The sequence below is a fragment of the Lontra canadensis genome, unplaced genomic scaffold, assembly GCF_010015895.1.
Source record: "Lontra canadensis isolate GAN:19392208 unplaced genomic scaffold, GSC_riverotter_1.0 scaffold30, whole genome shotgun sequence".
In the NCBI taxonomy this organism is placed as follows: domain Eukaryota; kingdom Metazoa; phylum Chordata; class Mammalia; order Carnivora; family Mustelidae; genus Lontra; species Lontra canadensis.
Genome location: NW_022631024.1, coordinates 206,864 through 222,137, shown reverse-complemented (window position 1 = coordinate 222,137; position 15,274 = coordinate 206,864).

Genomic DNA, 15,274 nt, shown 5'->3' with positions numbered 1-15,274 from the left:
ACAAAACAAAACAAAACACCAAGAGGTAGTACAATGGCTAGGGACCTAATCAATCTATCTATCTATATTAGAATGGTGAATAGAACAGAGCCATACACTTAATTTTGGGTGTATTTTGATCTGTTATAAGAAACTACCTCCCAAAACTTTATAGAAAGAAAAGCATATATATACAAAAATAAGGATAAACACAATGAAGGGATGGAATATGACTGTAAAGATGAAAATTTTAAAAGATTCTAAAAAAAGGAATTGATAAGATAAGAAGTTGGTTGAAAAAGAAAAGAAAAAAGAAAGAGGAAAGAATGTGATCAGGCTGGTGACTAGAACAAAGCCATGTGTTAGATTTAGGGTATATTTCAATCTAGTAGAAGAAATTGTATCCCAAAATTTTAAAGAAAAAAAAAAGCCTATATATATACAAAAAGTAAGCTTAAATACAATGAAGGGATAAAATATGACCATACCAATGAAAATTTAAAAGATTTTTAAAAAGATATTGATAAGATAAAATAGTTTAAAATGTTAAAATAGGAAAGAGGGAAAATTTTAAAAAATAGAATAAGAAAAAAAAATTTTTTAAATTTTAAAAATTTAACTTTGAAAGACTAAAGGACCATGGGGAAAAAGCCATGAATTCTATGTGTTGCTTTCTCCTAGCCCTGGAATTCTGCAGTTCTCATTGATTGGTGAACTTGGTCTTGGCTGGATGTTCTTGCAGATCTTCTGGGGGAGGGACCTGTTGTAGTGATTCTCAAGTGCCTTTGGCGGAGGCGGATTGCGCCGCTCTTGCCAGGGGACGGGCTAAGTAATCTGCTCAGGTTCGCTCTCAGGAGCTTTTGTTCCCTGAGCACTTTCCATAGAGCTCTGGAGGACACGAATGAAGATGGCGGCCTCGCGGTCTCTGGCCTGGAGGAGCCGAGAGCTCGGGCCCCACTCCTCAGAGCGCCCTCAGAGAAAAGCACTCAATCGCTCCTGTCTTCTGTCTCTGGGCACATTCTGAGCTCATCTGGCCTGTGACCGAGTATTTTTATCTCTGGCACATGCCCCGTTTGGAGTTTCAAACCCAGCAAATTCCTGCCATGCATTCCCGGGCCACTCCCCCCAGGGGGAGGAAGGTGAGTCTCCCTGGGTCTGCCACTTGTGGGGTCCTTGCTTGAAGAGCAGTGGCTGACTGTGTGGCAGATCACGGCTTAAAATAACCAAGCTGAGAGCTCACTCCTCGGTCCGCCTCAGCAGCTGGCTTCCCCACTCCAATACTTGGCAGCTCTGCCACATTCAGACACCCCCGATCTTTCTGTGACCCCGTGGGTCCTGAGACCACACTGTCACCACAAGGGCTCCATCCCCCGCTTAGCCTCTGGAGTGACGTCCCTCAGTGGAGCCGACTTCTGAAAGTTCCGATTTTGTGCTCCGCTGCTCTACCGCTTGCCGGGAGCCAGCCCCTCCCCACCCCCTTCCTGAATGTTGCCTTGGATTCACTTTCCGCATGTCCTACCTTCTGGAAAGTGGTCAATTTTCTGTCCCTAGAATTGCTGCTCTTCTTCTCTTCTCTCTCCTGTTGAGTTTGTAGCTGTTTCGAATGGTTTGATAAGTATCTAGCTGAACCTCTGGGACCTGATGATATTTCAGTCTCCTACTCTTCCGCCATCTTGCTCCTCCCCCCTCAAGATTTCATTTTTTCTGATGACTGAATTGTATTCCATTTTATATATATACCACACCTTCTTTATTTGTCTGCCTATGTACATCTAGGGTCTTTCCATAGTTTGGCTATTGTGGACATTGCTGCACGTGCCCCTTTGGATCACTACATTTGTATCTTTAGGGTAAATACCCAGTAGCACAATCGCTGGGTCATAGAGTAGCTCTATTTTCAACTTTTTTAGGAACCTCCGTACTGTTTTCCAGAGTGGCTGCACCAGCTTGCATTCCCCCCAGGGGTGTAGGAGGGTTCCCCTTTCTCCGCAGTCTCGCCAATGTCTGTCATTTCCTGACTTGTTAATTTTAGCCATTCTGACTGGGGTGATTTGGTATCTCACTGTGGTTTTGATTTGTATTTCCCTGATGCTGAGTGATGTTGAGCATTTTTTCATGTGTCTTTTGGCCTTTTGCATGTCTTCTTTAGAGAAATGTCTATTCGTGTCTTCTACCCATTTCCTGATTGGATTGTTTGTACTTTGGTTTGGAGTTTGATATGTTCTTTATAGATTTTGGATACTATAATCAAAAAATTTTTTTAATTCATCATGAAAAGATATAAGGATAAGTATGAATAGAATTAGAGACATTGATTTATTCCAAAACACTATCAAAGGTCTGTCATAAAAACTTTAAGCTAAGGATCAGAAGACAGAAATCAAAGGGGGAAAAAGGAAGCTTAAGAAAAAATGCAAAACATAAAATTCAAGACAAGAGGCCAAATTTATCGGTCACAACAGGAAATGTTGAGAGGCAAAACTCTCCATCGAGCCTCCCTTTGCTAACAACAGCTCCTGGAGGGTTGGGCACTTAACTTTCAGATGGCCTAACAGAAAAAAGGAAGAGAAGATTCTTACGAAGGTTCGTTTATAAACTTCAAAGACTGTTCTTTTGGCCGTCTTACTTTTAAAGGCTCTGCCCCATGTAACCTTGTTAGAAATTAGAAGTTAAATCCCTTTTTAATACAGTAAAGATTTGGCTTCCTTTAAAAAATTCTTTTTGCTGGTGGACTATGCTTTTGAAACTATGACTTCATACTTACTTGGTTTGGGATTCATAAACATGGTTTGTGTTTCCCAGAACTCCTGCCATGGGGACATTAGGCGGAGAGAGGCTTTGCAAGGTTCCAGGCATGCAGGCAGCAAAAGTGAAAGGAAAACTAAGAGGGAGAGCAGTGCCCACAAGACTGTCATGGGCCCATCCTCAGGACCACATGTTCTCCCACTGCATGAGGGTCAGTAGGAAACATCTTGGGAGACCCTTCACCTTCTCCCACTGCTGAGTCACGTTGGAGCTAAGCCTGCAGGATCACATCCCAGTGGAGTCATGGTCTGAGTCTCAGATCGCCCCTCATGTGAGGACAGGGGTCCTGGACCAGAAGGGGGACATCTCTTGCAGTTGCTGAGCCGTCTGGTGGTTCTTCAGTGTTTCTGGGTGCTAGCTTCTGGTCTGAGGGGCAGCTGAGATGTGAGGTTTGCTCCTCTCTTCATAGAGAGGTGTGACAACTGAGAGAAATGGGGCAGACAAGTCCTTTGGAGAGTGTGTCTCTGAGTTCTTTCTAGATCCGAATGTGTAGTCCAACATCATTCCACTCCTGTGCCTGCTAAAGACGCATAACCACATGGTCAGAAGAGAACAGTGTCTCCCCAGGCTGAACCTGCAGCCTAAGGCAGGGACTATCTTCATGCTGGTTAAGGCCATTAAATATGCATCTTGCTGCTCCAGAACCAGAGAAACCTCAGAGCAGAGGCCCACCTGGTCAGAGAAGGACCGTCCTTCTCTCATCTTACCTGCTAAGAGTAAAATGACAAAGGGGGCTCACACTACCCATCCGGAAGCCTGTAGCACGTCTGCTGGAAAAGGAATTTCTGTGGGAGGGGTGAAGGGGTGTCTGAGGGGTTTAGTTGAGTGGGTGGGTGCTGTATGGGTTTTTTTGTTTTTCTTGCTGTTGTTGTTTGTTTTTTTGAGAGTTGGTGTATGTAGTACAGAGGTTGAATCACCAACTTTGGAACCAGACTTCCTGGGCTTCGAGACTGGCTTTGTTCCCAACTGGATGTGTGACCTTGGGCTAGTGTCTCAATCTCTCTGTACCCGTCTCCTTATCTGTAAAATGGTGATAGTAATAATAAGAAGAGTGCCTCTTGCAGTGGGTTGATGTGAATATTAAATTACTAATATATGTAGAATACATTAAGCCTCGCTTACGCACAGTGTTTGCAATTGCTCAGGGCCTTCAGCTGTAGACGCGTCGCTGCCACTAGAGGGAGCTGTTAGCCTTAGGGGCACGATCTTTCCCCTTAAACGGAATAGGATTTCCGGATTGAGGAACTCAGCCATGAAATAGCCCCTGCTCTCTCCCTCGTCTGAGTAAGAGGAATTTGTAACTGTTGAAGAACCAACTGACAATGGTGCAGGAGAAGAGCAGGGTGAGGCCAGGCCACAGAGAGACCAAGCAAGCCGGAGTTGTCCTATCAAGCCCAAACTGGGGTCTAGGATAAATGTTTGCTGTACCCCTTGCAGAAATCCAACGGGGCTCTGAGATGTTTCGCATTTCCACAGCCAGGGCCTCCCCTCGAAGTGGATTTCCTTGATGCACCTCTTTTGGACCAACTTACCCCCTCCCTGGCTTACTCTCCCCAGCAACCGCGGGATTGGGGCAGCATTTTCTGTCTGTATGTTTCAGAGTATGGAAGGGAGATGCTGAGGCGAGAGCGAGAGTCTGGATTGCGACCGAGGAGAAATATTCTTCTCAGCAAAGTGGGTGAGGGCTGGAGAAGACTCATTTTGTTTATAGAAACAAAGAAATGCGGCATTTCTCACATCTGAGTATGGTGCTGTGGGACTCACGTCAGCTTTCCTGACTTCCCAAAGCTGCCTGTGTTCAGAAGGGGGCACTTTGTGGTAGAATTTGCCAGACCTTGCTAGAGGTTCCCCGGTCGCCCCGGAATGGCTCCCCAGCACCTTGCCTGTGCCTGGCACTTTAGTCCTTAGCATTATTCCCGTCTGAAGAGTTTTTTCTGTAACAAGAGGAAAACTCTCCCTGCTGTTGCCTGACTGACACGGCCACCTGCAGAGAGCTGGACCCAGGGCCGCCCCAGTCGGGCAGCTTTGCTCTTTGTGGTTTCACATCTGGTGTAAGAGCTACAGAGGGGCTGTTTTTTCCCATGTTTTCTCCTTGGCTCAACCGCCTCTCGACGCACATGGTGTGGTGGTGTGCGGCTTCCTCCCTGGGGCCCCTGCCTCCTCTTGCTGGCCCAGAGTCTTCTGTCATCACAGAAGCCGCTCTGACCGTGGTCCATCCATGGCAGCACAGATGACAGAAATACCGTGGGTCCCCGCGTCCCACGGGCTAGCCTTGCTCCCCGTCCCTTGGCTCCATATCAGAAGATAGGACACACTTCCCAAATTTCTTCATTTTGTCTTGGATAGAGCAGCCCACTTTCAGGAAGTGGGACTGTGATTTCCCTACCGGAAGCTTCCTTCCGTTCGTCTCTAGATCCATGTGCTCAGGCCAGGAATCTCCACGCCATTCAGATTCCTCTCTTCCTCTGACCCTCCCCATCCAGTCCCTCAGCAGGGCCTGGTGGTCTGTCTTCCTGAGGCATCTCAAACCTCAAGGGATGTATTTCACTTTTGTGATGAGAAAAAAAGAAGCATGTGTGTGTGCGCAGGGAAGAGTTTATGGGCACTTTTTCTATTTAAAAAAAAGGGCAAAAGAAGGTTGGGAGTAGAGGTCAAGGGTTTGATGGGGTGGGAACAAGAGTTTGGGTTTGAAAGAAGGATGAGAAAGCTGAGATTTAAAATAAATTTCCCTCTCCTCCTCCGTGACAAGAAAGCTTCTGAGAATTGGCACGTGTAGTCCCAGTGGGAACATTCTTCCCCGTTTTAGATACAAGGGTTTGGCGCCATTAGGTCAGATTCCCTACAGATCTGTAAATGTGACGGTGGAGTTCTGCCAGGCTGTGTTAATCTCAGGTAATCTGGCGGTTTCCCTGGAGACAGAGTAGCTCAGGTGGTGCCAAACAGAGGCCCAGCTAAGGCAGGAGACTGATGGGTGGTGAGGACTTGTTCCTTGGGTCTGTGGCTCAAGGGCTTGTCTCCTTCATGGCAGGGACCTTTTCAGACAAGGCCCAGGAGGGGGCCTTTCCTGAGGAAGAAGGTGAGGCAGGGAACAAGGAGTGGAGGAGAGGAGTTTGTTACACCCCCGAGACCATGAACCCCTGGATGCTGGTCAGAGGCTGGCTAATGAGAGGATCCTGTGAGAAGAGGCTTCTGTCTGATCTGAAGATTGGGGTAACTCTGGGGGCACGAAGAGGTGCCCTGCCACCAGACCTGCCAGGTGCCAGATTCTACCTGGCACAGACATTCCCCACCAGCTGGGAACTGTGGGGACCAGATAGCCTCCTCAGATTCCTCACAGATGTTGGCTTCCCACCCCTAGAGACTGCTTACTGACAGTCCCAAAAGGAAACCCTTGTACGGACCTCCCCTCCTCCCTCTACCCCTCAGGCCAACGAGAGGATAGGGAAATGGCAACAGGACTTAAGGCTTTGGAGGCTCATTTCCTGGGTTCAGATTTCCTGCTCTACCACTTACTGGCTGGTGAGTTTGGGCCAGTTACCTAATCTCTCTAAGCCCGTTTTTTTTTTGTTTGTTTGTTTTTTCATTTGAAGAATGAAGGAAATAATACCGCATGCGTGTAGGTTTGTTATGAGCATCAAGTGAGATAATGAAGTGTTTGGTGTAATGCCTGGTCAAACCAAGTAAGTGCTTAATTAATTTTAGCTGTGATTATCACTACTGCAAGGAGATGCATATTGCACAGTATCTGTTCCTCTGGAACCTGAGTAACAAATGAGACGGCAGAGTTCTTCTTTTTCAAAATTTTTTTTTTATTTTAGGTAAGTTCTTTGCCCATCGTGGGGCTTGAACTCACAAACTCAAGATCCAGAGCTGCGTACTCCACCGACTGAGCCAAGCCAGGTGCACCAAGAGGGAAGAGTTCTAAGGTAAGGCAGTCGAAGCTACGATGCAAAGGGCCTTCCCTGGTGCCCCCCAACTATAACATCATGTGATGGGAGGGAATGGTTGAGTCAGGGAGGCAGAAGGGGCAGCATCCCAGAGGCCTAAAGCTGCTCTGACTCGGCCCCCATCCCAGGCTTTGGGGCACACCCCAGGTTTGCTGTCCCCCGGAAATAAAAAAGCTCCAATTTCCAGAGGAGTCATGGTGAAAGACCTCCTCAGGAAGGTGATAGAGGTTGGTTAGAATTAACATGTGCCCAAAGAGAGAGACACATGGCCAGAAGAAAGGGAAGAAGTAGGGGTCAGGGCAGGGCTGCAAAGTGAGTTGAGGCATTTTGGGAAGAGGTCAGGAGATAGAGAGTAGCAGCGGTGGCTCTTGGGAGGAAAGGGTGTCAGGAGCCCATCCTGCTGGGAGCCGGCTGAGCGGCTGGAAATCCGGAGTTTAATCATGGTAACGACAAAGGCAATCCTAATACTTGCCATCGAGTGTGCATGGAGTGCTCTCAGGGTCTGCGCCAGCCACCGGGCTAAGTGGTCTATAGCCACGGTCTCGTGTGCAGAGGTGAAGGGCTGGGCAGGACCTCTGCTCTGAAGCAAGAGAGAAATTCAACAAACCTCCCCTTCCTAGACCCTTTCCGAAATCTAAGACCAAGCTGAGCCCCCCTTCCCCACACCCCCACTCCCTGCTTCAAGCTCTTTCTATTGTCTATGTATGGCAGTGGATAGCAAGATAAAATAAAGGCAGAAGAACAGTGGCTTCACCCCAAGTGGACAGTTAGCATCTCTGAGCAACTCGCCTCTTTATTAAACCTTTGTAAGTTCCAGGAACGATTCTCTTTGGGCATCATCTTTTAAGGGGGCACAGATTCAAGTCTGTCAGGGGCCAGGCAGGAATGTAAATGAGTGTTGCCGAAGAGAATGGATCCTTGTCTTCAGAGCAAGAGAAAACCCGTGGGATCTGAGGCCACTGGGGAGGTGCTCGTCCTTCAAAGCAGGAAACCCAATGGCCAGATCTTCTGGGGTTTTTTGTTTTTGTTTTCAAGAGAAGACAGAAATCCAGATTATAATATGAAACCTCTAAATTGTTGCTCGTTGACAGCATCTCTCTGGAACTTCTATTATAGAAACCCAGCAGAGAGGGCTCCGTTGGGCACTCAGCTTCGCAACAGCTCGGCAACAGCAAAACTGAAGCAGTCCTTGGAACTCCTTCCCCTAAGGGGTTAAATCCCTGCACAGAGATAGTAACACCTTTAGGGTAGTGCTAAGACCACTTTTCCCAAATTCTAAAGGAGCTTTGAATTTCCATTATCCACTGGCTTTGGGTGAGGTCCGAGGGGAGTGGTGAGAAAAGCCACAGAAGGGGAGGGGAAGGGAGAAGGTGAGAGCACTGTGGGGAAGGCCACTCCTGTATTTTGGGCAGGACTGTGTTATTGGTACCTAATCTCATTGACCAAACAGCCTGTGGCATGGATACTTCTTGTTTCCCAGAAGAGAAACCATTCCAGAGCTTTTGTATATTCTGTAGAACTATTTCTAGTATATTCTGGAGAACTGACTGGAGGGCCATCTGGGCCCATGGCCTCAGTGGAGCTGACGCAGCCAGGCTCTTGCTCTGTGTCTCGCTGGACGCACTCAGCTTTGCGGTGCTGAGCACGCACTGAGCCCCTGGCAGCTGGGGCCAAAGGGATGGAAAGAATGCGGGGATTGTCCACAGTCCCTGCGGCAGCCTGGCTTCACGCACTAGCGTCTCCCACACATACCTGGCAGGCACTTCCTTTCTGTCAATGCTGTTCTTGGAAGACTGAAACAATGTAGAAGCAACTGAGAACCCAGCTTCTCCTCACAGAGAGCTCCGAGTCTGATAAGGAAACCCAGGACCACCAGAGGACATTGGGTTGAGGATGTTGAAAAGCAGCCTATTTCCCAGTGCAAGATGGGGGGTCAGGTATGCCCTCTTGCGAAGACAGAATTGGAAGGAGTTTACTCAGAGATGGGGGAGGCCCTGTGGTTAGAGCTCTTGGATGTCTTCTCCAGGAAAGAGGCCTAGAGGAAGGGGCCGGGGGTGGGCAGAGCTGCTCATTTGGCCCCATTCAAATCACACATCTGGAATACTATTCAGTCATAAAAAGGAACAAAATATATACACGCTATGACATAGATGAGCCTCAAAAGCTTTATGGCAACTGCAAGAAGCCAGACAAACAAGGCTACGTACTGAATGATCCCATCAATATCAAATGAGCAGAAAAGGCCAAGCCATGGAGACAGAAGGGAGATTAGTGGTTGCCTGGGATTGTGGGTAGAAATGGGGTTTAACTGTCATTGCAGATGCGAGATCTTAGTGGATGATGAGAATGTTTAATACTGACCTGTGGTGCTAGTTACACATGTCAGTGAAATTATTAGTGAATTTTATGGTATCTAAACTTGTTTACACACACACACACAGACACACACACAGACACACACACACACACACACACCTTGAGGAAAGCAGAAGCACAGCAGCTTTTCGTACAAGGCCAAAGAGGAAATTAGCCGTGGCGCAGCCAGGCTCTGAATCCCAGATCCACCACTATCCCATCAAACCTGATTGGACAGTTGGACAGCTCATAGCCTCCACGGAAGAAGAATGTGGGCACACTCTACACGGGTATGGGCCGGACCTGCACAAAGGAGGCAGACCCCCATCTCATGCACGAGTGGATCATACCAGAGCCTTCCCTGGGCATGCAGACCCTACCGTTGGCCTGGCCGTGCTTTTCATCAAGGGAAGGGTTGGTTTTACTGTTTCCACAACAATGGCTCCCTGGAGAAGGCAGGGCTGGCTTTGGGAATAAAAGAGTTAACTCTTTCCCTGGAAGAGAGAAATAAGGAACCCAAAGCATGGGTGGTAACCGAAGGGATGATGAAATTGGTCACTGGATTCTGGATGATTTTCGCCTTCGTTCACTTGCCAGCTATGTGATCTTATGTCACGGGAACTGAAATCATCATCTCTTAAGCCCACTCATCTCCAGTCTCCTGATCTGTATGATGGGGGTGGAAACCATGCACGTAAAGCCGTTAGCATGGTATCTCATAGACAATTGCTCCATTCGTGTACCTGGTTCATTTAACGAATATATTGCGAGCTTGTACTATGTATCAAGGGCTGGAGGGACATCAGCCAATACAGAAATAAGTGACATAATGTCCTAGTGATGAGTGTTTTGAGAAAAGTAAAACAGTAATGGAATTCAGAGTAACCGGGCAAGGGTTGGCGGGGGGGATAGGGTGGGTGATATTATAGCAAAGTCAGAGAAGAGAGGGCCTTTCTGAGACCATGACACTAGACCAAAATCCTAAATAATGAAAAGAAGCCAGCTCTACAAGGATTTGCAAGGAATATTCCAGATAGAGAACAGGAAGTACAAAAGCCCTAAAATGAGACTGAGTTCAGCTGGAGCCACGACCAGGGCGAGGGGAACGCAATACTCTCAGGGTCGAGCAAGTACAGGTTTAGATCCCGTCTCTCTATGAAATATTTTGGTTTTGTTTCGGTCTTAGTTGTTTTACTGAAGTATAATCAACACCATGTTGTATTCGTTTCAGATGTATGATGTAGTGATTCAACAGTTCCCTGCGTTGCTCACTGCTCAACACCGAAAGTGTACTCTTTTTTTCAAATTTAAATTAAATTTAATTAACATGTAGTGTGTCATTAGTTTCAGAGGTAGAATTTAGTGATTCACCAGGTGCATACAACACCCAGTGCTCATTCCATCATGTGCCCTCGTTAATGCCCATCACCCAGTTACCCCATCCCCCAACCCCCCTCCCTCCAGCAACCCTCAGTCTGTTTCTCCATCATTAAGAGTCTCTTTTGATTTGCTGACCTCTCTGTTTTCATCTTACTTTTATTTTTCCTTCCCTTTCTCTACGTTCATCTGTTTTATTTCTTAAATTCCACAGATGAGTGGAAATCATATGGTATTTGCCTTTCTCTAAAAAATTTTTTTAAGGTTTTATTTATTTGACAGAGACCACAAGTAGGCAGAGAGGCAGGCAGAGAGAGAGAGGGAAGCAGGCTCCCCACTGAGCAGGGAGCCCGATGCACCCCGATCCCAGGACCCAGGATCATGACCTGAGTCGAAGGCAGAGGCTTTATTTAACCCATGAGCCACCCAGGTGCCCCTGCCTTTCTCTAAAATTTTGCTCTTTTCTCCATTGTGGACTTTTTTTGCATCAGTGCATTAATGTATTATTTATTGTGATGACCAAGTTTTGGAGCACCCCGTAAATTTTGCAAGGCCAATGCCTCACTTATCTTCCCCTACTCCCGATGCTGTGGGCAGAAAGCCGTGGAATAAAATGGTAGCTGCTGTTGATGTTGCTGTTAGGGATGCTTTCTATAAAAGTTGGGAGGGGCCTCTGGGAAAGGCCTCTGCTTCTGTGATTTTTTGTCTTAAGCTTTTATTTACTTATTTAGAGAGCACGCTCACGCAGGGCAGGGGACAGAGCAAGAGGGAGCGATCTCAGGCCGACTCCCCACCCAGCACGGAGCCTGATGTGGGGGCTCAGATTTCACAGCCTGAGATCATGACCTGAGCGAAATCAAGAGTTGGCCGCTTAAGTGACTAAGCCACCCAGGGGCCCCTGTTCCTGTGATTCTGTGATTTGAGCATGAGGTCAGGATTACTGCAAACATAACCTAATGATAAATATTTCTCTGTTTTCCTTTTTTCGGAAAAATTAAGACCCTGGATTATACTCTGGTGTGTTTGCCAGATTATTCTCAGACTCCCTGATTCCAAGTCCTCCAGAGTCCCCTCTGGCCCCCTTTGCTAAAGGGATGAACCCGAGTCTTCCCCCAATCACTCCAGGTAGGGGGTAGAATCCTGGGGCTACCCACTGTGGGGCTCTTTCAGCCAGTCGTCCCATGCTAACACCAGCATTCCTCCCCAGCCTCCAGATGTAACAAAGTCTCATCTGCTGGCTCTTGTAAGGCCTCTCTGATGTCTTTGGAAGGAAACCCTTCCACCCTCTGTTCTGCCAACCCCCTGGGAGGGCCAGCTTGGGGTGTTCAATAAAACCATGGCCCCCTGCAGGTAGCTTTTGCTTCCTATCCCCACCCCTCCCCACCCCCACCACCGTAGACAGAGCCTTGTGTTGGAGATCTTTTTGCCTGTGGCCTCATTTATTTTCCCTTGTTTAGGAACCGGAGAGAAAACAGTTTCCTTCCTTCCTGATTTGTAGCAATCTTTATGCAAATAGGCACCCAGTGGCTGGCAGAGTTATCTTATCCTCCTCCCCTCCTTCCCCTCTCTCATCCAACAGATATATTTTTTGATTGCCTGTATGCCTGTCCCTGTGGTGGGGACACAAGAATAAGTAACACAGACACGGCCCCTCCCATACTGAGCTCTCAGTCTTGTCAGAGAGACAGAAGAAGCAATGGCAATACAGGTGCCCGGATGAGGGAGGTGTGGGGCACGGTAAATGTCCCTAGATGGGGGGCGGGGCAGGGATCTATTCTCTCATTCTTTTAAAATATGGAAATGAGGTTCAGAGAAAGAAAAAGTAGTGTCCTGGGGCATAGGGTCCCAAAGCTCTGGTCTTCTCATTTCCTGACTCATGCTCTTTCTACTCCTTTTACTTCCTCCTACACATCTCTCGGGGGGGGGGGGGGGGGGGGGGGGGGGGGGGGGCAGAAAATCTCTCAAGGGAAAGGAAGGCAGGTGTGTGACATGAAAGCAGAGGGATTTGCTGGGGAGCATTGTCTGACTAGGGAAGCTCACTGCCTGAAACACAGGGCAGGGACAGCTCCTGCCAGCCCTGGGCTCAGCCCTGGGCCACTGCCCCTCTGGTATAGCCAACCTGCAGGAGGGAGAGGCTTAGACCAGCTGGGACCTCCCTGAGCCTTCTTACGTGTTCTTTGTGTGCTTCCTGTCCACAACGCTTGGTTCGCACAATATTGCTTTTCTAACAGCTGCTCCAGAAGCCAGGGATGGGCACTGAAAACAAGGAGTGTGTCCACACTGAGCTATCAGATAATTCTTTAAACCCATCCATCAAACCATTCCCATTTGCAACTTGCCCTCACCTCCCAAAGGGACAGCTTTCACAGCTTTCCAGAAAGACCAGAGATGTTTCATAATTTCTGGCTCAGTAACCCATCTCTGGGCGCTGTGGTTACCTAAATGAGTGAATCTAGCAACTGACCCTGTTCAGCTTTATCTGCAGTGGTCTAGTTTTAAGCTGCTCCTCTCCCCCAAGAGCCATGGTCAACAGGTCTCTTCCAGTGTGAGCTCAGGTGGTTAGGCCTAGGAAAAAAGATCCTGACTAGGAAAAAATAAAGGGCTTTCTTTCTCACCCCCATTCCCCCACCCCCCCTCCCCTGCCCTAGAAGATGGTCATGCCTGACAAGGGAAAGAGGCCAAGGAACGTCCTCTCCAAGGTTACTTAAAGTTTCCCAGAAACTTTCTGGCCTAGAATAATCTTTTTCCTTCCTTAAATTGTTTAGTTATTAGTGAAAGCTGAGAGCAGGTGGCTGGCTGCTTGGAAACCAGGAAGAAGTTTTGGAGATACAGCAGAACTTTCTGACTTTAGAAAGACTTTTGGTTTCCTCATTATCTCAGGCACTATAGTGGGGGCCTGGAGATTTCTCCGTGTTGTTAACCGACTCAATCCTGCATTTTTAGTAGCAAACGAGTTCCGGCAGTTCAACAGGACCACTGGGACACCTGGGTGGCTCAGTCAGTTAAGTGGCTGCCTTCGGCTCAAATCATGATCCTGGGACCCTGGGGTCCTAGGATCGAGCCCCACTTCAGGCTTTCTGCTCAGCAGGGACTCTGCTTCTCTCTCTCCCTCTCCCTCTACCTTTCCCTCTACTTGTGCTCTCTCTCTCTGTCAAATAAATAAATAGATCTCTAAAAATAAATACATAAACAGGACCACTTACTTTGCTGGGTTTGGGGGGGCTACCCAAACAGACGGAGAGGTCCGAGTTCGGCCATGCTGTACAGATTCTTCTCTCACTCCTACCAGGGAAAAGTAAAAATTCCATCCTGTTAGGATAGCTAGAGCAATTAACATTCCTGAAAGAAAATCTAAATGCAAAGTGTGCTTGCCAACTAGGATCACCTAAGGGGAGGAATGCAGGAATAGGGAATCTCTTAATAAACAACTTGTGTGAACTTTTGCTCCAAGGAAATTAACCTTTAATGTATCATTTTGGTAAAATAGTACCCTGTAAAGTAGTGGTTATTAATCCTGACTGCGTGCTGGAATCATCTGGGGGAGTCTTTAAAAATACTGAAGGATGGGCCCTATTCCAGAGGTGATTTAAATGTCTAGGGTGCCCTCCACCCGGCCGCTGTGGGCTTAAAGGCCCTCCATGTGGGTCTGCTGTGCACCCAGGGCTGAGAACACTGTCCTAAGGCAACCCTATCCACCTGACTCCCAGCTCAGGTGGACACTCTAATTCATAAAAGGGAAGAGAAAAAGCAATTGTCGTGGCACTAAATTAAACCAGCTCACAGGTCCATCACCATCCAGATTGGCGGGATGGCTCAGTTAGCTCAACCCTCGCCCAGCACGTCTGCAGAAGGAATGGAGATGCTGTGTTGGCGTCAGCTTTGGGTCCCCCCAACCCGAGTAGCCACACATTTTCCCCAGTGGTGAGATGAAATAGCCCGTACTTTCCCCACTGATTCCACAGTCATGTTATCCATTAATATTCCAGGATAATGAGGACTTCTCTGAAGTCTCCAATCTAGTTCATTGATCTACCTATTTCTGTATCTGTATCACACGGTTTTAATTACAGTAGAGTTATTATTCTTCATTTAATAATTTTCCTTGATTACAAAAGTAAAAACAGTGAAATGTTCCCCAGAAATAGACATTTTTAGTAACCAAAGTAATGAATATTTAGTAAGCAGCTGCCTTTGATCAACCACTCATCCAAACCACACGCGTGACAGGTTTCATCGTTACAGGCCCGGATTCGGTCCCATTATTAGCCCCATTTTATGGCAAATGAACTTAGGCCTGGAGAGATTATATATCTTGCTGGAGGCTACTCAGTTTGTAAATGGTAGAGCTGGAATCCAATATATGCAGTGTAACTCCAAAGCTTTTCTCAGGCTATGTTTCTCTGTTTCCCACTCTCTATATAATATATAATATATATTATATAATTTATTATGTATTTATTATAAATATTATATTAAAATTAAATAAAGTTATATATAATAAATGTAAATTAATATAAAATAAAATAATATTGTCATATATTTCACGGTATAAGGTGCACTTATAAGGTATGTTACGTTTTTATTTTTTATTTATTTTTTATTTTTTATTTTTTAAAGATTTTATTTATTTATTTCACAGATAAAGATCACAAGTAGGCAGAGAGGCAGGCAGAGAGAGAGGAGGAAGCAGGCTCCCTGCTGAGAGCCTGACTGGGGGGGGGGCCTCCATCCCAACACCCTGAGATCATGACCTGAGCTGAAGGCAGAGGCTTAACCCACTGAGCCACCCAGGCGCCCTGTTACATTTTTAA